This window comes from Heterodontus francisci, chromosome 1, assembly GCF_036365525.1.
Source record: "Heterodontus francisci isolate sHetFra1 chromosome 1, sHetFra1.hap1, whole genome shotgun sequence".
Taxonomy (NCBI): domain Eukaryota; kingdom Metazoa; phylum Chordata; class Chondrichthyes; order Heterodontiformes; family Heterodontidae; genus Heterodontus; species Heterodontus francisci.
In genome coordinates, this window is record NC_090371.1 from 75,859,790 (window position 1) to 75,882,035 (window position 22,246).

Sequence of the window (22,246 nt, forward strand, 5' to 3'; positions counted from 1 at the left end):
TCTGACACCATGTTACAAGCTCATAGGACACCAGTCTGGCGTGTACTCTGTCTTTAATGAAACTGACTGTAATGGCTGCCTGCGGTCAGAGTGCCTCATGTTAGAGGTCACATGGTGCAGCAAGCCAGGAGGCACATTGGTACAGTATTGCATTTCTATCCCAAACAGACTCCGCATCGGACTCCAGTCATGAAAGGATCCACAGACGATGATGAAATCATTTACATTTTGGACATAATCGAGCAATGAAAGGAGCCTATCACGATAGTAATACAAGAGTATCTATTGCATATTGTATTTGATAGATTGTAAAATTATTATTCTGTCATTACTCGTTGTTTAAAGTTCAAAAAGGAAAAAAGTAATTATTTTACTTTTGACATCACACATTTAGCAGCAATTTGAATTAAAAGGATCTGTCACAGTATTCTGCAAGCTTTTATTTTGTAAACCAGCATATTTCAACAATGCAGCTTGTGTCAGTTGCTCAACATTTGCAGTCCAGTTTACAACTTGCAAGGGGAACACCTCCGCTTGCATTCTCTTTCGTCAGACGCAGAAACAATAGCCAAAGTCAAAGCAGTGAATAATTTACAACAAGGTAACAAACTAGTTTCATCTGAGACTGGCGGAATGAAGCATTTTGGCAGGGGGTGGGAGAATGGTCTCTCATTCAGAAAACAGCCACACAGAACGTCTGTTCTGACGTCACGCTGGAACGTGGGCCGGGAGGGTGGAGTCTCGAGACTGGCTGAGTGCAGGGTTTTTTTTCGCCTTCCTTCAGCCTTTGGGCAGCAATATGTTCGGTGACTGAGAACAGCAGCAGCTGGAGTGAGGAAAACTAGTGGAGGAACTTCTACCAGCCTTAGGAGAGAGAGAGAGCGAGAGCGAGAGAGGGTGAGTCACCCGCGCACTTTGTCTCATGCATGAAAGTAAAAATAGCGACGGGGGGAGGTTGAGGGGAGAGAAGTGCAAAGTGCCTGCAGTTAATGAGAGAGTACAGTGCGATGGGTGTGGGATGCGCCCAAGTTTTAGCAGTTGATTTCGGTCGGGTTTGCAGCGCTCTCCGCTTCGCCGCTGATGAAGGAGCTCGGGGCGCCCGGGTACCCCGCACGCCGTCTCCGCTCCCCTCGCCTCCTGCAGCCGTTACTTTACTGTCATCGACTCTCTGGCTCTGGTTGAACTTCTCAAGTCGTCATACCCGGAAACCCTTCGAGCGGATCCAGTGAAGCGATTGGTTCCTGTGAAGGGAAAGAACTGGAACAAAAAAGACACATTCCGTTCTAAAGTTTTTCCTCTTTCGGATACAATTTATTAGTTTTTTAAAAACTGCAATTTGTTACACTTTATATATCTGCTTGGGATTCTTGTTAGGGCCTGTGGGTGGTTAGTGTTAGTTATCAGATTTGATGACATGTATCTCTTCCTGTTCTTTGTAGCCTGCGGGGTGAGTTTTTTGAAAAAATGGTTTTACAAAATGGATTAATTTGAAGGGCGTGATGGAGGTTTTGTAACTGCAAGAGACGTTATGTAGCCTCAAGAAACCTCTGCTGCTTTCTTTCTTCGAATGAATTAGACTATATATTTTGTAAAAAAAAAAGTAGAAATCTGATGTAATAGGCTACTACATTCTCCAGATCGGCATCTATATCGTGTTTTTGTGACGTGGATATCTAGAGCCATTATCGCAAGACATTTTGACATTGGAATTAAGCAGTTTATTCCTGTTTTTAATAATATGCCTCTGCAAATGTCAGTAGTTATATGATTTAAATAAACGATTGTCAGTCTAGTTTAATGTTGTTGATGGAGGAAAAACAGAATCATTTCTGTTCTATGTGGTGAATAATTGTTTAGGAAATTCTTCCATCGTGTTACATTTTTCCATTTATCCATGCCACTTGGTGACTTGTTAGCCCTTTTATTCAAAAGTGATTACTAGAGATTGGTTTCTGTAACCTGTATTTAAATGTCTTTGTAATTGGTAATACTTGTAATTGGCCATGTGAGCCACATGGAAGATGGCAGGATCCCCAAGGACACATTGTACAGTGAGCTCGCTGGTATCAGACCTACCGACCGTCCATGTCTCCGCATTAAAGATGTCTGCCAACGCAACATGAAGTCCTGTGACATTGATCACAAGTCGTGGGAGTCAGTTGCCAGCGATCGTCAGAGCTGGCGGGCAGCCATAAAGGCGGGGTTAAAGTGTGGCGAGTCGAAGAGACTTGGCAGTTGGCAGGAAAAAAGACAGAAGCGCAAGGAGAGAGCCAACTGTGTAACAGCCCCGACAACCAATTTTTCTGCAGCACCTGTGGAAGAGTCTGTCAATCTAGTATTGGTCTTTATAGCCACTCCAGGCACTGCTCCACAAACCACTGACCACCTCCAGGCGCTTACCCATTGTCTCCCGAGACAAGGAGGCCAAAGAAGAAGAATTGGTAATATACCATGATAACTATAAAAGGAAGGATTTTTCTGGTGTGAAAAGGAACACTTCTGCAACTCTTCCTGTATCGCACATTTAATTTTTCTTCACAACCATTTATGGCTAAAAAGATGGGCAGCTAAAAACATTGCCAGGTCTTTGCCAAAACTGCCCATGAGCCAGTTGTGTGTTGGAGAGACCCAAGCTGACATTTCCACTCATTTTTCTGTGTGCTGCTTGGAATTTTGTTTGTTAATGTTGGGAAGCTTGATGAATATGGTAAATATGGGCCCATTGGAGTAGAAGTTTACTCAATTTAATACTTCCCTACTGTAAGTTGATTTTGGGGCTTTACTCAGGGTTATTGTACTGGAATGAGAGGTGGTATTAACAGTCCACATGTTTTAGAACTAGGGGTCACTGTTTAAAAATAAGGGGTCACCCATTTAAGACACAGATAAGGAGAAATTTTTTCTCCTGAGGGTGGTGAGTCTTCGGAATTCTCTTCCTCAAAAGGTGGTGGAAGCAGAATCTTTGAATATTTTTAAGGCAGAAGTAGATAGATTCTTGAAAGCAAGGGGGTGGAAGTTTATCGGGGATAGGTGGAAATGTGGAATAATCAATTCAGCCATGAACATATTGAATGGCAGAGCAGGTTCGAAAGGCTGAGTGGCCTACTCCTCCTAACTTGTATGTTCGTGTATATATACAGTAAAGTAAGATTTGCTTTGTTATTGGTCCATAGAATACAATTATGCTGGAACTGTAGTAATAGATTCCCTTCAAAATGGCATAGTTGAGTGAGAACTTGGGTAGGTAAAATGGGTGGAAAACATGTTTTACATTTTGGATTTGTTTGAATCTAGCACGGGCAGTTGTAATGAAATATTAACTTTGCACTTTTTTGTTACAGCCTTTGTTGGAATGTAACATGTCCACACTAGTCTCTTGACTATTATACATTGGTAGTGAATGCAAATTCATTAATTTACGTTGCCTTTTCTATAGAGCTGTATTGTGATTCTGAATACTTATGTTTATAGTGATGTATTTTATATCCTTTCCCACCTAACTCAAGTTAGGGGCCTGCTTTAGGTCGGGAAAAAGAATCCGACCCGAACCCACCACTACTTGACCCGACCATCCCTTTACTTACCTTCCTGACACCGAACCTGCAAGAAGCTGCAGCGCATGCGCGAGACGTCATAGTGACGTCACTCGCTCACTGTGCAGACTCAGTTTCGTCCCGGACTCCCAGCTCAGGTAAGTTTTTATTTTTAATACTTATCAGCAGAGCACTTACCGTGCACATCCGGCCTTACCCCAAAAGCCAGCCCTGGAAGATGGACCCGACCCGACCCGAACTGAACCCGACACGCCATTGGGTTCGGGTTGGGTAGCAGGCCTCTAACTCAAGTGGTATAACTAGTTGCAGATGACTTAAAATGAGATAGATGTCTCAAGATTGATCCTGTTAAGTACTGGTAACATGGCAAAGCTTGGAGAAATTTTACTGGAGTTGCCAATAAACAAACCAGATTATCCGTATGTCAGCAAGTCATGGTCGACTCATTGTTTTAAATGCATATAGTTAATGAACATCTCAGGATAGGGGATCATGGGGGGAGTATGAAGAAGGATAAATTAAATGGGTGCCTGAGTTAGGACAAAAGAATATATTAGGGTTTGGAATAAACGTGGCTTAAAGGTGATTTTATTTGAAGTATTTAATATCTTAAGGTTTATATGAAGTGGGCTGTAAGTAATATTAACTAAAGCTCTCGGATAACAGGACACTGATTCATGCTTAAATGAGACAAGGTGACTACACAATCAAGATATAAGTTCTTGCAGGTGTCAAGTGTATCATTACATACCTAGCAAGGTAGTTAAAGAGAAGGCTGTTACAAATTTTAAATGGGTGCTGAATACTTTTTTGGTAAACAAGGCTGGGTGTCATGTAAGTGGAATAACCATTGGCCTGGTCCAGTGGATGAATTGTAATGTTTTTTGGTTTTATGCAGGGAAGGATTGCTTGCACGTTAAGTAATGGATTGTGGATGACCATGGCTTCCTAGAGCTTGGTTGACTGCCTGACAGTCAGAAATTTCCCAGAGCTTTCTCTAAAATTGACCAAAATTTTTTTTGTCTATCCCAAGAGCTTGTTACTAATTAAGCTGGGACAGTAGTATATTTGCATCCACTACAGAGGTATCCATTGTTGTTTTTTTTTTGGCTACATAGGTGTGTAGCATGGAGCTTGTGGTAGTGGGGCCAGATGTAAGGCTCAAATCTGTGCTCCCAGTAATTGGGTTACATCTTAAGTTGTTGATACTAACTGACCTTGTTCAGATTTTAGGAATTACTCACTAATGAGGGAATATGCTGAAGCATTCCTTTTCAAACCTCCAAGCCATCATAATTGAAACAGGTCAAGCTAAGAAATAAATACAAATTCACAAGAGTTGTCTGAGCTTTTAGTACTGGATTGAGAGTGCTCAGGGGCTGCATTTAACCTACAGGCTGTAGTTTGGTAACTGTTGTGGTCTTTTGTAGCCATATTTTGGATGACTTTGTCTAGGAAAGATCTTCAAAGCATTGATCAACTTAATTTCATATTCCATTCTTTATACAGAATCCTAAAGGTGAAAGTGCAGAAGTTTATGCTCCTATTGCAAATGCTGAAATTTCACTTGCATACCAACAGCTCCTATGTTGATGCAGGCATTTTTTGAGCAGGCTTCCTTTGCCACCCTCCAGAAATTAGTGATAATTTAGAAATGCATGGGCTAATAGAGGACAGGCAGCATGGAATTGTTGAACTAATTTAATCACTTTTTGAAGAAGTAACTGATCTGATGAAGGGAATGCAGTAGATGTAATGTTTATGGATTTTCAGAAAGCATTTGATAATGTGTCTCACTGGAGGCTTTTTAGAAAAATCAAATTGTTTGGTATGAGAATATATAGAAATACAAAAAATACCATCCCGAAATAGACCAGTCAGCTGCCTGTGCTAACATTTACCTCCATATGAGCAAATAGTTCTAATCACATTGACCCACCTTGTTTGCAGATATCTACAACCCAGTTCCTGTCAAAATATTCAATCTAATCTTGAATGTTGCCAATTTCTGCCTTAAACAATAAACCTGAAAGGCAATTTAACAGCCTTCAGCCTATATGAAGAGGTTTCTCTTGCCTTCTGTTCTGAATTTCGTATCTGTGGTCTCTTGTTCTTGATCTCAGTTACTGGAACAGTCTGTTTCTATCTACCCTGTGTCATCTGGACAGAATTTTAAACTATCATTATCATTTTATATAAAAGCAATTTTGATTTTCACATTTGTATTTTCTTATATCAGACATTATCCTGTGGTGTACCCTTTTGAATGACTCTATCCTTCTTAGTGTTGACCCCAATAGAACACAAATTACTCCAATTGAGGTCTTAAGGGTCTACACAGGATCATCATTGCCTCTGGCTTTTCTACCTCGAGAGAATGTAGAATTTTATTTTTTTTAAACTGTTATATAAACCTGAGGTGTTGCCTTGAATTTTCTATGAACTTGTACCCCACCACCAATCACCTAGTTGGTCTGCTCTTTCACAGCACTGAGCCTGCTTCCCATCAGCATATAATTAATGCTGTGATTTTATACCAAAATGCATCACCGCACACTTGTTGTCCTTGAATTTATATGCCAATTATTAGCCCATTCTCCCATCATATCAAAATGCCCAGAAGCGAACCTTGAGGGACCCCATTACCTGTTCGCAACTACTCTGACAACCTGCTCTTAACCTACTTTTCAAAATTGGCTAAAAGGAAAATAAATTTAGTTCTCTATTTACCCCCAATTCTAAATTAGCTAATGACATAAAAGAAATAATACTGGCAGCAAAGACTTCAGGAAGATATAAAGGTTTGTGGAATAGGCAGACAGGTGGCAGATGCAATTTAAGTGTGAAGTAATTCACTCTGGAAGGAAAAGTAAGGACTAGGAGTATATATGCAAGGAAAAGACGCAGAAGGATTTGGATGAAAAGAGATACCCAGCAGTTCCCTGACTGCAAGTGCTGGTAGATAAAGCTTTAAAGCTCCATAACCTCTTGGGTTTTATATATATATTGGCATAGAGTACAAGAATTAACTAATTTGTACAAGGCATTGGTTAGACCACAACTAAATTACTTTGCACAGTTTTGGGTATTTCATTACAGAAAGGGCATTAAAGCCATAGAGATTGTAGATTCATCAACATAATGCCTTGGATGGGAAACAAGCTATCTGGAGAGACATGAGATACTGGGACTATTTCCACCAGACCAAGGATGAGTAAGATCTTTAAAATTACAAAGCGTTTTGATAAAACAAATAATGAAAGGCTATTCTTTCTAGTTGGGGAGTCAATGGTGAGGGCTCAAGGACAATTAGGGATGGGCAATATATCCTGACTTTGTCAGCAACACTCAAATCCCATGACCAAAAAAGAAATTGCCACTGAGAGAGATGATGAGGACAATTTCTTTATGCAAAGGGTTATTTGAGCATGTGCTACTTCGCAATAGGGAGTGGTTGAAGCAGAGACCCTTCCTTCTGTGAAGGGAAAACTGAAAAAAATATTTGAAACAGCAGAAGATACAGAGCTAACGGAGAGAGCGAAGGGCAGTGGGATTAGTTTTGGATTGTTCTATTAAAATGCTGGCACATACATGATTAACCAGTTTCTGTCTGTATCCTTTTGTGGTTCCATGACTTTCAGTCTTGTATGTGCATAAGTGATGAGCCATCTGAGGCATTAAAATAATATCTTATTCTATCTGTACCCAACGTATATGATTATGATTATGATTAGAGATACAGCACTGAAACAGGCCCTTCGGCCCACCGAGTCTGTGCCGACCATCAACCACCCATTTATACTAATCCTACACTAATCCCATATTCCTACCAAACATCCCCACCTGTCCCTATATTTCCCTACCACCTACCTATACTAGTGACAATTTATAATGGCCAATTTACCTATCAACCTGCAAGTCTTTTGGCTTGTGGGAGGAAACCGGAGCACCCAGAGAAAACCCACGCAGACACTTGCAAACTCCACACAGGCAGTACCCAGAATCGAACCCGGGTCCCTGGAGCTGTGAGGCTGCAGTGCTAACCACTGCGCCACTGTGCCGCCCTGTGCACGTACTTGTGCACAAACTTTTATTAGGGTCACTGGCTCATGATCAGAGGTGGAAGCCCAGGCTGATGCTTTTTTTCCCTCCCCAACTTAGGAATATTAAAGCCCAAATGTTTCTCCATGATCACTCTGATTAACATTATGTAACTTGGTACAGATCAGAGACTGATGGATTTCATTTATTGCAATTCTATGTACACAAGATTTGTTTGGATGACCGGAAATTAATTATTATGAATGATTCAAACTCTGGCACTAATGTTGCATGGTATAAAGTGTATCGTACAAAATGAAATTGACCTTTTCTTGGATTAAATCAGTACTTATGACTAGTTAACTGAGCACAAATTCAAAATATTTGCTAAAACAATGCATTGTACCCAGCTGGCCAGTTATTTTGATGTGCTGCTGCATTGCTTCTTGAATGGGAGCAGCAGTCGTTCACCTGGCAAGAATAGAAGACAATTTCATTTTACATTAAAACATTTTTTTTAAGGTTGTATAGAATGTATCTTGTGTAAAAGATATCTCAAATGTTCTGATAAGTTTGTAAATACATTTAGATCTGTGCTTAATTACCAAGGAAAATGTAAGGGAAAATAACAGCAAAGTTCATCGCTGACAGAATGAGGAGTTCAGACAGTTACAATTGTGAATATTTGCTCCTGAAAGTGCTAGATTTGAAATAACCTGTAACGAGACATATGACCCAAGAGAAGAGGAATATCTCAACTATTATTGGAGGTCATCCCTGCTTCATATCTGGAGAGGAATTTGAATATTTTAGATGAAGGCAGAACTCTTGCTCTGCCACAGTCAGCAGCTGGAGGACGTTATGCTTTAATGAAATCCTGGAATGACAAAACTGAACATGCTCCATTTGGTGGTTATAGTGTGTGTTTACCATTGGAAGAGTAGTTCATAGAGCTACTCTGAAGTTCTTTTTACTTTGCAGCCTGTATTTCAGAAGAGTGAGCTAACTGGCTGTCACATTTAGCTTTTCTGATTTGCAGCCAGGTTTCCTGTAAACTAGCTGTGCTGGAGGCCTAGCATTCCATGCACGTGGGGGATTGGTAAATTTAACAGTGCATATGTATGGCGTAGTGATATCATGTCATCACAGTAACAGTATAGCAATGTAATGATATCACAGCACACTGCTACTTCTTGCGCAGACCTAGTTTCATTGAGTGCGTATAGCTGCTGTTAGCAGTGTAAACACTAAGCAGCAACGAGGCAGACTTAGTGAAAAGGGCTTTCCTCACTATTAATCTAATAAAAAATCCAGCAGGTTAAACATTGTAGGTCTCCCATTGGTCCCTGGGTGTGGGAGACCTGCAGTGAGAGATGACTGACAAGCAGAGGAATCTGATCAGGCTGCAAATGAGGAAATTAAAACATTTCTAACTAATCTTGAATTATCAAATAAATTTAGTGTCGCAACACTTTTTCTCTTATCCTTAAAGAAAGAGGAAGAACTACTTAATGCTTCTGCTTTTGCAGCCTGGCTGGAAAAAAAAAGACCAAATTACAAGCAGCTTGATTATGTGCAAGAAATGGTATCCCAAAGCTTGGTACATGGCTTTTACAGAAGTGCTATACTTTCATGCATTTTAATGATTTCTATATGCATAGAAATAGTGTGTAATCTTCTAAATTGAGCTTTCGTGATTTTAGCTAGGCAGATTGTCAGCTTTTTTGTGATGTTTAATTTGTTATAGTAGATCAAGCCAGTTCTAATCTACAATTGTGTATGCAATAATCATTCAAAATTCTAATTGAAAATGTCTCATAATTGCTGTTTCTGGTGGCAAAGTGCTCATTTACATATGCCTGGTGAGAAGCAAGTCTGTATGGCAACAACACAATCTTTGTTCTTGGGAGACTCGATGGAAGTTCCGAACTCCTGAAACGTTCTCTGATACAAGGATTTTTTGCAAGTCTTGAGTAAGGATTTTTCTGCCAGTCACTTCTTTCACCAAGGAATAATAAGGCTATTCAGCATATACAACACCAGGACTGTTTTACAGTTCTAAAGTTGGGAGAATACTTCTTAACAAGAACATTTTTAATGAATTGCTACACCTTCATGCATTACAGACTAATGTAATGCAGTTGTTGAACTTTGTTTTAAAATGTTACATAGAAAATGCTAAATTGATTCAGAACATAAGTCTGTTTGGATTTATGCTGCTTTGTAATATTTATACTCATCATTTTAAAAAGCATATCAAATTGACTTTTAAAGGGAGGTGTTTCAGGAAGGGGGAAATTGGTCAATATCATCACAAGGGAAATGCCTCAAATAGCTTTGGCCATGTAACATACTCACTTAGGAGTCAGATGATTGCGCACTTGAATATGCAATCCAGGTTGACCCTGTAGTGTAGCTTGAGGGAATACTGCATTGTCAAAAGTGCCGTCCTTTAGATGAGAAATGAAACCAGATCCCTTCTGCTTCTGGTGATTTTAGATGGAATTTGAAGATTAATTTGAAGTGAAGCAGCAAGTTCCAATGTTATTCTCTCAACACACCTGGGGAGGAAACAACAATTAACTTGTTACTTATGCCATTTTTGTGGGATCTTGCCAAGTCTAATATGGGTGCCTTATTTCCTCACATAAGTTACCGCACTTGAAAATAATTCACTCTATGTGAAAAGTTTTCTTGTCTTTCTGAGCTGTAATAAGATACTCTGTAAATGCAAGTTTTTATTTGCAGTGAGGGTGACTCGGTAACATTGTGCACTAAATGTGTTCCAATGAATGATGGAGCTTCAGACATGTAATTCCTCTCCATAATCTGTTTCCTATATCAGTCATCAAGCAGAAGTGACTTGCTTTCCCACCTTCCTATAGAAGGTCAGTAAAATGTTTTCTTGGGAGCCATGTGCTTTCTTTAATATGGAGAAGAGAAGAAATACTTTAGAAATTCAAGAGCCACTGAACACTTTGGGGACTAGAATCTTCTTCTAAGAGAAAAATGTTGGCATTCTTTATTCTGCTATTCCCCTCTCCCTGGCTAAGTGTCCTTTTTTGGTACTTATTTTTAAAGCATTTTTGGTGTGGTGTTAAAGGCAAAATAGAAAAAAAATTAATATAGTGAGTATAAGCGCCTTGACATGAAATTAGAGAGCCCTTTGCTGTATAAATTTAACTGTTAATGGAGTTGCTTAGCAGGTTACTTCATATTTTGTTTTGGTAACCTGTTTCAAGTTTACAACTGCTTGCTAACCATAAAGTGTTCTATCTGGGTAGAGCTCGGGGAGATGTGGAACTTGCTGTGTCTTTAGCAATTTGTAGCAAAATTGTAGATCAACTGTTAGTTTCTTAGGTTGGAAAGATTCCAGCAAGCCTGCAGTGTAACACTTCACTGACTGTTATTTGTTGTAGTGTCACAGCTTGATGACTAAATTAAATGATTAACATGGATATCAGTGCAGTCCTTTTCAATGGATAACCTTTTTTTTTGTAAATCCTCTTAACTTAATCCGGGTGCACAATTCATATGAATTTGCATTTGAATCTACTGAATGGGTTGTCTTTAGTTATCAAATCTGTACTGCAATTTTACATCTGGCTGACTTCCAAGCATTTGTATTAAAGCAGCTTTTCTCTGTAGAGATTTAGATGTTAACGTGCACCATGTAATACTTTCTTGCTTAATTGGAAACTTGGTCTTTGTCTTGTCTTTGCTTTAAAAATAAAAATTATAGTGCATTTGCATGGTTAATAGTTTTTTTTCTAGTCTTATTTTGTTCCAGTAAGTATTTTGCATTAGTAACCACAAGAAAGCTTGTTAACTGGAACTTAAGGTGTGAGTTTCAAACTTGTGTGAAAATAGAAGTCGTTTTTAAGTATTGTTGCCTGACCCACTTAAAACTGCTGTGACAAACTGCCACTTTTGGAACTCACTTTTTGAATGTTGTGCTTTACCCTGTTATGAAGCCCTGGGATATACCTGTACAGGCTGAAATTCAATGCTGTCTAGAACTGTATTAATTTACAGCTCCTAAGGTCATTGTATCTGTGTGCTACGTTTTGGCTATACAGTCCAAAACTAGTGCCCATCTGTCATCCCATAGTCATGTATCTTCCTCTGCTTCAGATGTTTATCATTTTTCTTAAAAGATGTCTCAACTACTCCTTGTAGCAAAGCATTCCATTTTCAAACACCTCCGGGTTAAGAAGTGTCTCCTAGTATAGTAGTTGTTACTAGAAATAATCCAGAGGCCTGCATTAATAATCCAGACAATGCAAGTTCAGTTTTCCACCATGGCAGTTTGAGAATTGAATACATTTTTTAAAAATACTGGTAACAGTAGACGGACTATGAAGCTGCCACACTTTAAGAAAAAAAGTGCACTGTGCTTTTAGGGAAGGAAATGTCATTGTTCAGTCTGCTTTGTGACTCCAAGCAACAGCTTGCATTTATATAGCACCTTTAACATAGTATAACATCCCAAGGAACTTCACAGAAATGTTATCCAACAAAATTTGACACTGAACCACATGAGATATTAGGACAGATGACCAAAAGCTTGGTGAAATGTGGTAGGTTTTAAGAAGAGTCTTGAAGGAGAAAGAGGTAGAAAGGCAGAGAAGGAATTTCAAAGCCTAGAGCCCAGACAGCTGAAGATTCAGCCACCAATTGTGGAGCAATTAAAATCAGGGATGCGCAAGAGTTGAAGGAGCACACATATGAGGATTGTATGGCTGCAGGTGGTTAGAGGTAGGGAGGACCGAGGCCATGGAGAGATTTGAAAACAAGGGTGAGGACTTTAAAATTGAGGCCTTGCTATTCAGGAGCCAGTGTAGGTCATTGAGCATAAGCGTTGGTGCGAGTTAGAAGATGGGCAGCAGAGTTTTGGATGTGCCCAATTTTATGGAGGGTGGGAAGCCATCAAAGGTGTATTGGAATTGTCAAGTCTAGAGGTAACAAAGGTGTGGATGTGTATCAGCAGAAGATGAGTTGAGGAAGCAGTAGAGATGGATGATGTACGGAGGTGGCAGTAGACAGTTTTGGTGATGCAATATATGTAGTTGGTAGCTCATCTTGGAGTCAAAAATGACTCTACAAACAGTCTAATTAAGCCTCACCGTTGCCAGGGAGAGAGATATGGCGTCGGTGACTAGGGAATAAAGCTTGTGGCTGAAGGGACCGAAGATGGTGGCTTTGGTCTTCCCAATGTTTAATTGGAGGAAATTTCTGCTTGTGCAGGACTGTATGCCAGACAAGCAGCTTGACAAATCAGACAGCGTAAGGGTTGAGAGAGGCGGTGGTGTTGTAGAACCTGACATTTTGTTTTCAGATGATGTCACTGGGGATAGCATATAGATAAGAAATAGAAAGGAGCCAAAAATAATTCTTGGGGGACTCTAGAGCTAACTGTGTAGGTGTGTGGGAAGAGAAGGCATTGCAGGTGATTCTCTGGCTACAACTGGAGGGATAAAAATGTAACCAGGGAAGGGCAGTCCCACCCAGCATGATGACAGAAGTGAGATGTTCGGAGGTCTCGCCAATGTGGTTTGACTCTTAAAGGGAAAATACTTTGGATGCTGGAAATCTGAAATAAAAACAATATGGTGGAACACACTCACCAAATCAGGCAGCAATGGTGGAGAAATAGAGTTAAAGTTTCAGGTGATAAACATCTTCCAGTTGAGGTGAAAAATCAAGTTCCACAGTTTTTAAGAACTGAACCAGTGAAAATGTGATGTGTGGGTGGCAGTGGTGACAGGAAAGAATAATAGGATAAGGTCTGTGATAGGGTGGAGGGCATAGGGTGGAGATGTAAGCATGAAATATCAGCCAAAGTGGAGAGGGCTCCTGTGGTCTGAGAATGTTCTGGAAGAAAGATCCCAGGGGTGAGGACCACCCTGCCAGCAGTTTACCAATAGAGGATTCCCCAAATGGCAGCTGACACCACCTCATTCCCAGAGGCTCTGATGCAGCTATTCTTCATTACCAGCATCTCCCAACTTGAGAAAATGAGAGCATTGGTTAAGATTTAAAATCCTTAAACTCAGTGTTAAGGCTGGAAGGCCTAAAGAAAGATGGGGTGTTCCTCAAGCTTGTATTGAGCTTCACTGGAATTGTGTAGGAGTCGAACAACAGAGTGGGAAGAGGAATTAAAGTGGCAAGTGAATGGAAGCTCAGGGCCAGGCTTGTGGACTGAACAGAGGCATTCATCAAAACGATCATCCAATCTGTGTTTAATCTCCCCAATGTAGAGAAGACTGCGTTGAAAGCAGCAAGTACACTATACCACGGTGGAAGAAATACATTGTTTCACTTGGTGGCAGTGTTTGGGGCCCTGGATGGAGGGAAGGTAGGAGGTAAAAGAGGATGTTGAATCATTGAATGATGTAGCACAGAAGGAAGCCATTTGGACCATTGTGCCTGTGCTGGCTCTTTGCTAGAGTTATCCAGTTCTTCCCATTGTCTTCTTTCCTCAGCTCTTTTTAAAAAAAAAAAATGCCATGAAGTATTTATCCTGGGCCCTAAACTCTGGAATTCCCTCCCTACGCTTCTCCACCTCGCTTTCCTCCTCAAAGACACTCCTTAAAACCATCTCTTTGACCAAGCTTTTGGACATCTGACCTTAATATCTCCTTATGTGGCTGACTGTCATATTTTGTTTTCACTTTTGAAAGTTACTCCTTTGCCTGCCCTTTTTGGGTAGCACATTTCAGGTTGCAACAACTGGCTGTGTAAAACTTTTCTTCCTCATGTCTCTTGATCGTTTGTGAATAACCTTAAATTTTTGTCCTCTGTTCACTGACACTTCTGCCACTGGAAATGGTTTCTTCTTTACCAGCAACAACTTATTTATATTTCACCTTTAACATAACATATTCCAAAGGCCTTTCACAGGAGCATTATAAAACTAAATATGGCACTGAACCACATGAGAGATTTGGTCAGATGACCAAAAGCTTGGTCAAAGAGGTAAATTTTAAGGAGTGTCTTTTAGGAGGAAAGTGAGGTAGAAAGGCATGAGCTTCGAGCCCAGGCATCTGAAGGCACAGCCATGCATGGTGAAGTGATTAAATTTGGGGATGCTCAAGAAGCCAGAATTAGATGAGTGCAAATATTTGAGGTTTGGTGTGCGGGAGGAGATTACAAAGATAGTAAGGGGAGAGATAAGGCCGATGAAAACCATTCATAATTTTGAGCACCTCTACTAAACTTTCCCTTAACCTTCTTTGCTCTAAGGCGAACCATCCTAGCTTCTGTAGTCTCCTGACTTAAGTCCCTTATCCCTCATACCTTTCTAGTAAATCTCTTCAGCGCCCTCTTGATGTACTTCATAAAATGGGGTGACTAGAATTAAACACACTGCTCCAGCTGTGGTCTACCCAGTGATTATAAAGATTTAGCATAACTAGCTCGATTTTGTATTCTGTGCGTCTCATAAATTCAAGAGTCCTGCGTGCTTTTTAAAACCGCCTTTTCAGCATGTCCTGCCACTTTCCAAGGTTTGTGTACATGCAACCCCGAGTCTACCTGTTCCTGCACCCCCTTTCAAATTGTATCATTTAGTCTATATTGCCTCTCCTCATTCTTCCTACTGAAATGAATCACTTCATACTTCAAATAACTCAGTCAAATTCATCAAAAATGATTTGCCTTCTTTCCCTTAAAGGTTTTTAACAGTCTTAAAGGCACACCCACAGTTTTTAATCCGAGGAGAAAAAATAATACAAGTCTGTGACAATATTTCCCTCAGCAATCTAGGGTGTATCCCATTTGGATTTGGTGACTTTTCTGAGTACTGCCTACCTTTTACCCTCTTCATCTGTTTTTATCCTATCCAATAGTGGCACTACCTCCTCTCTTGCTGCATTGGCAGCATCTTTTAGTGAAGACAGATGCAAAGTATTTAATACCTCAATCATGCCCTCTGCCTCCACACGATCTCGCTTTTGGTCCTTAATCAGCCCCACCCTTCCTTTGATTATCCTTTAAAGATTTTTGGGTTCCCGTTTTATGTTACTCGGTAACTTCTGCTATTTTGACTTTGCCCCTCTTCCCTATGAGCCTTACATTTATCATAAGCCTCTTTTTTTTTTTTTGTTTCATTTTAATCTCTACCTTTAGTCATTGAGGGAACTCCAGCTTTGGATGCATATCCTTCTCCCCTTTGTGGGAATGTGTCTGCCTGTACCCAAGCCATCTCCTCTTTTAAAGGCCTTTCATTGCTAAACTGGTAGGCAGAACTGTAATTGTTGATTTCAATCCACCTGGACCAGATCTATTTTCAACTCATTGAAATTAGTCCTTGTCCAAATATGTACTTGTACTATTGCTGTTGATTATTCCTTGTCCTTTTCTATAACTATTGTGAAACTGACTAACTGTTATATTCACTGTTCCCCCAGATGTCCGCCACAGAAATATGTTCCTCTTGCTCCACTTCATTACCCAGAACTAGATTCAGCACTGCTTCCTTCCTCATTTGCTGGAAGCACACTGATAAGAAAAATCTCTAGTACAGGAATTCCTTACTATCCCAGTTTATATTGGGATAATTGAAGTCTCCCATTATCACTATTCTATAGTTCTTGCATCTTTTTGTAGTGTGCCTGCAAATATGCTCCTTTATCTCCTTTGCACTATTTGGTGGCCTTAATGCACGCAGTAGCTTATTAGCTCCTCTATTCCTTAATTCTAAGCAAATGGATTTTGTTGTTGACCCCTCACTACATTGTCCCTTTCTAGTGCTAGAATAGTTTCTTTGATCAATACTGACATCCCCCTTTTTATGTTGCATTGCCTGTGCTTGCATGGGAAGGCGAGCGAGTGTTGGGGGTGAATGTTGACTCTTAACGACTCTCTGAAGTGGGGTTACTAATTCCTAGATGTCTGATAAGTGCGATAACATTTACTTCAGTCACAACATATAAAGGTTGAGTCCTTTGTAGTTGAGTATTTTGCATTTGGTTTTGTGCCAGGAGTCAAAGTTCCTCCTACCTCTGGTTTCCTGTTGTCGCTGGGTCAAAATCCTGAAACTCCCTCCCAAGCAGCACTGTGGGTGTACCTACACCGCATGCACTGCAGCAGTTTTGGAAGGTGGCTCACCACCACCACCTCGAGGGCAATTAAGGAGAGTAATAAATGCTGGCCTTGCCAGCGATGCCCACATCCCATGAATGAACAAAAATAAAAGTTGCAACTGCTCATGAGCAGGTGAAGAGGTGAAACTGAGGGCAGGAAGAGGAGAAACTGAAGATGGAGCAGGGATTCTCTGGAAACCAACAGGAGGAGAAACTTTGCCACCAGTAGCTAATAGTGACTCACTGAAATTATACTGTTATCTAATGGTAAAACTGGCAATACTCATAACTATTGGCTATGATCAGGATCTACTATCGTAACTCACTGCTCTATATGTAGCTGATAGGTGTTACTTGTAAATAGTAGTAATCCTATAACCTACTAGTGTTCACCCTGTAGAAGGAGGCCTAGACAATTCTCAAATTGAACCTCCTACTATCTACACTGAATTGTTAGGGCGATTAGATACTGTGGTTTCATATTTAGATGCAGAACAACAAGAAGACCTAACAAGGCTACTCGCAGCATTTAAAGGAGCCTGTAGGGATAAACCAGGATATAAAACCTTAGCCACATATGTTGTGGATGTAGGGGAATCCCTTCCAATAAAACAGCATCCTTATCGCTTGCGTCCAGAGAAACAGGCCCAGGTGAAAGCAGAAATCCAATACATGTTGGAAAACCACCTAATGTTTTTTATTCATTCATGAGATGTGGGTATCGCTGGCTAGGACAGCATTTATTGCCCATCCCTAATTGCCCTTGAGAAGGCTGAACCCAGTCAAAGCAGCTGGAGGTCCCCAGTGGTGTAAGTTGATTTAACTAGATTCTGCATAGACTACAGAAAGGTTAATGCAGTAACAAAGGCAGACCTACTCAATTCCACACTTGGAAGACTGTATTGACAGAGTGGGAAGTGCCAAGTTAATTACCAAAATACATTTGTTAAAGGGATACTGGCAGGTTCCTTTAACACCGAGCTAAAGTAATATCGGCCTGTGTCACACCAGACAGTCTTTTCCAATGCTGAGTGATGCCATTCGGGCTAAAATATGCCCCAACAACTTTTCAGAGACTAATGAACCAAGTGGTAGCTAGTGTTCCTCACTGTGTGGTTTACCTTCATGTACTAGTATACAGTAACACTTGGAAGGACCACCTTGTACAACTAGAAGTTCTGTTTAGAAAATTACAATCGGCTGATTTAGTGATAAACTTTGCCAAAAGTGAATTTGCAAAAGTGAGGGTAACCTACCTCGGGCATATAGTAGGGCAAGAAGTGTTGCCAAGAACAGCAAAAGTACAAGCATTGGTGGCGTTCCCTTCGTCTGTGAATAAGCGAGAAATCATGAGGTTTTTGGGGATGTGTGGTTTCTACCGCAAGTTTGGCCAACTTTTAGTACTATAACTGCTCCACTGACAGACTTGCTTCAAAAAAATAAAACCAAGATAGTGGTCAGGGGAGTGCCAAGCATCCTTTGAGAGGCTGAAAGCCATTTTTGATTAATGAACCAGTGTTGGCTGCTCCAAATTTCACTAAGCCCTTCAAAGTAGCAATTGATAGTGACCTGGGGGGTTGGTGCATTCCTGTTACAAGATGATGAATCGGGCATAGAAAGGTCATTGGGATACTTCTTCAAAAAGCTAAATCGATATCAAAAGAGATACTCGAGTGGAAAAGGAAACACAGGGCTTATTACCAGCTCTTAAGCATTTTGAAGTCTGTGTCTGCCACGACTACTGAGAGACACTAGCACATACTAATCATAACCCTCTAGCCTTTGTGTAAATATTTAAAAACCAGAATACCAGACTCTTACGATGGAATTTACTGTTGCAACCTTATTACTTAAAGATTATCCACATTGCGGGGCAATATAATGTAATTGTGGATGCTTTGACTAGGACTTAACTTTGCTTTGAGTTATCTGACTGCACCGAAGGTACAAAGTAGAACTGCATTCGTTACAGGTAAAGAGTGAATGAGAGTGTAAATGTGTGTTAATATTTTTCATCTTCTGTTCTTCCACACTTTGTAATAAAACGCATTTAAAAATGGCATTTCATTCCTGCTAGGATGGAGGTGTTATGAAAGTGCTTCCATTTAAAAATTTTTTTTTGAGGACTTGTGTTTAAAACTGAAAAGATGCTATGGATTTTTTTTTTTGCACCGGTCACTGGGAGGCTTTGTTTGAGGGCAACCTTTGCTGGAGATCACTTGCTTTGTGTTCAGTGAGTGGCGGAGGCCTTGGTGCTTGGGTGAGATGCTTGCAGAGAGGTGACATGTTGGGATTTGTAGTGGTCAGGAGATTCTGACTTGCTGTTTGGGGTTTTGTTTCTGGGATGTTTTGGTTCAGTTGGGGTGTGAACTGTGTTTGAAGGCAGTTGGAGGTCAGCCTGATGAGAGATAAGACACCAGCTCATCTTTCTCTACCTCGTTGAAAAACCTGTGAATCCAGAGTGGGATAACTGAGAGCCCTGATTCCACATTTCTCCTGGAATGTCTACCAGACTACTACTTGACATCTTCAGAACGAACTGCTCCAGGAAAGATCCCAGTGATCCGTCTCCATTTACCCAGACGCCAGACCAAAAGGGACAACTGACGTCCTTGCATATTTTTCTTGAAGACTTAGCAAGTATTTGGCCAAAGTGTTCTTTTTTCTGTTTTTTTTCGTAAAAGAGCTCTGAAGAGAAAATCTTTATCTTTCAGTTAACCCGTGTGCGTGGGGCTAAGGGACAAAAGGGAACTTTCATATTTCAATGTTAATGCTTTGCTTCGTTACTGGATAAATCTTGTTTTATAATAAACTGATAATTTTGTTGTTTAAGAAAGCTGGTTGGTGTATTTTATTCGGGGATAAAGAGTAGAGTATATGATTGACTGTATCAGTACCTGGGTAAACATTTTAAGTATATGTAATGACCTGTGGAGGAGTGAAACTAGAAAAGACAGTGCACTCCTCTCGCCTCGGTCGTAACAGCTTGGAAAATAACATTTTGACTGCAGTGAAATGTTTGAGAGTTGGTTAGTTTTAGCTCAGTTTATGATGGGTGACAATCATAGAATCTTACAGCCTGGAAAGAGGCCATTTGGCCCATCATGGCTGTCCCAGCTCTCGGAAAGAGCGATTCAATTAGTTCCACTCCCCTGCTCTTTCCCAACAGCCCTGCCACTTTCTCCTGTTTAAGTATATATCCAAATTCCTTCTGAAAGTTACTGTTGAGGTGTTTAAAATTATTGAAGGGTAGATATGGAGGCATCAGGGAAAATAACCTTAAAATTAGTGCTCTGCTGTTCAGACGTGATGTCGAGAAACACATCTTCTCACAAAGGGTAATTGAAATGTAGAACTCTTTTCACCCAAAAAGCTGTTGAGGTTTGGACAATTGAAAATTTCAAAGCTGAGGTTGCTTTTTGTTGGGTCAGGCTGTTAAGGCATGTGGATCCCATACAGGTAAATGGAATTAAGATACAAATGAATCATGATCTAATTGTTCCGACGTTCTGTTTTCTGATTATGGAAGGTGCAGTTTCTCTACAAGGGCATATCAGTTAAGCATATCCAGAGAGCTTTGCACAGGTAGCAAAACCAAATGTGGGGGAGTCTTAAGTGTGCACTGAAATTTAACAAGTTGAGACCATCCAGCTTATTGGTATAGGGCACTGGTATGCTGTCTGCTACTTGTCCAACTAAGACCACCACACACTAAGTCACTGCCTTGCAGGGTTATCTGGAGCTGAATGTAAAATAAAAAATTAGTCTCCCAGGATCCACTAATGAACCAGACTGGCTGACAGATCATTAATGGTAGCATGGATTATTGCAGACCTGCACAATTGAATCTTCCATGATAGATTGATTTAGTTCTGAATTTCCTTCGCTGATGTCTGTTATCTTGGAGCTACCTCGACTCCGAAGAGATCTATCTTTTTCCCTCCTTCCCCACGCCACTCTGCCTAGTTGGCTTATGGACAAGTGAGGAGCTACTTGGACAGCAGATTCCAGGCAGAACATAGACAGCTTCGAGTCCTGAATACATAAGTTCATGTTTACAAACTTGGCCTTCGAGTTATGAATGAAGACTTAAGGCTGTAAGGATGTTTGAATTAGGCAGGGGAATGGGGGAAGGTGTGGGGAAGAGGTGATACTTAAATATTGAAGATTTCTAAGGAAGTAGGTAAACTGGATCCCAAAATATTCAATAACAAGTTCTAGGACAAGAAAGAAAAATTATTTGCATTCATATAGGAATTGGTAGATTGAAAAAGTTCATCCAGTTCTGCCTTTTATCATCCTAGCAGTTGCATGTTGCAATGATAATGGAGTTTTTGACTAATCAATCTGTATCAATTAATTTACAACAGACTCAGATATGAGGTAAATACACCCCCCAGTGGTGGAAAGCTTTGTGAGCCTTGGGTCCAAAGTCACCTGTTCCTCCCAAGTGCGCTACACTAACTATATGTCATGTCTCAAATTACTTAGATACTGTATCCCAGATCTATCTAATTTGCATTTGGATCAATACTGTGAACTTCCACCACCTCCCCTAGGGAGCCTGTTCTACAGATTTGCTGACTAAAATGATGCTTCTGCAGATTTGCTTTGAATTTGACCCTACTAGCACAGTTCCTGTCCTCTGGTTTTGCTATTCTGGAGCAGGTAAAACAGCATGTCATGGTCGACATTATTGTGATATAAGGATGTAAAGGGTTAATACCGAAGCAAGTGAGACCCCTCCCACTGTATGAGTGATGTAACAATTGCACGAGATAGGCTTGAAAAGAAGGTAGAGCAGCACGAAGGATGCTAGCTTAGGTGGCTTGCTGAGAGTATGTGAAATAGCTGTAAATAATAGAGTTGTTAGTTAACCAGAGTTTAAGACTTGCTTTAAAATGCCTTACAACACCACTAATATAAACGCAACATGGTGGCAACAGTGAAAGCAACCAGGAGAACTTGAAGATCTCCTTACCTTAAGCACCAGGCGAACAACAGAGAAATTTGAAGATAAATACAGACCCGATACAGTAAGAAAACTACATACTAGCAGAAGAAGCTGCGAAGAGCTCTGTAGCCCCTCAGACCACACCACAGCAGCATGGGCCTCTGCATCAATTCTTCCAACACATCCAGCGTCGGGTCAGAGTCTTCATGCCCGGCGACGATACGGGAGCGGTGAAACAGTGAAACCAGCTATGTATTTAAACGGGGCACTGGGGGGAAAGTAAATCAGGTGCAGAACATGATCTTGGTCGAATTGGTGACTAGGGAGGTGAGTGAGTGCTCAACCTCGCTGAGGAGAAAAAGTGCAGTAATCATTGGAGTGCGGGGAAAACCCCGAACAGAACACAAACACCTCAAGCCAAGCCTGAAATTCTTAAAATTAAAGAACACCCTAGCAAACAAAAGGAAGCAATATGGATCCAAAATTGTGACTACCTGAGGTTTTAGAATCCAAGAAGGTCCCAATCAGGTCAAAAATTGACTAGCCTGGCGAAAAATATTCTTAAAGTTCAGAATGCCACATCAGATCTGAAGTGGAGCAAGTGAACACCC

General features: G+C 40.6%; 1 protein-coding gene across 4 annotated transcripts in view; it reads left to right on the forward strand.

The window, feature by feature from the left end:
• The first annotated feature begins 730 nt into the window (after positions 1-730).
• Positions 731-22,246, forward strand: part of LOC137370072 (talin-1) — a 302,720-nt gene continuing 281,204 nt past the window's right edge. For 2 of the 4 annotated variants that reach the window (XM_068032178.1, XM_068032203.1), the window contains exon 1: positions 731-897. The gene's annotated coding sequence lies outside the window, so the exon portion shown is untranslated. Of the gene's footprint in view, positions 898-3,506; positions 3,692-22,246 lie in introns of those variants that run through there. The other 2 variants (XM_068032212.1, XM_068032195.1) reach the window with 2 other exon arrangements.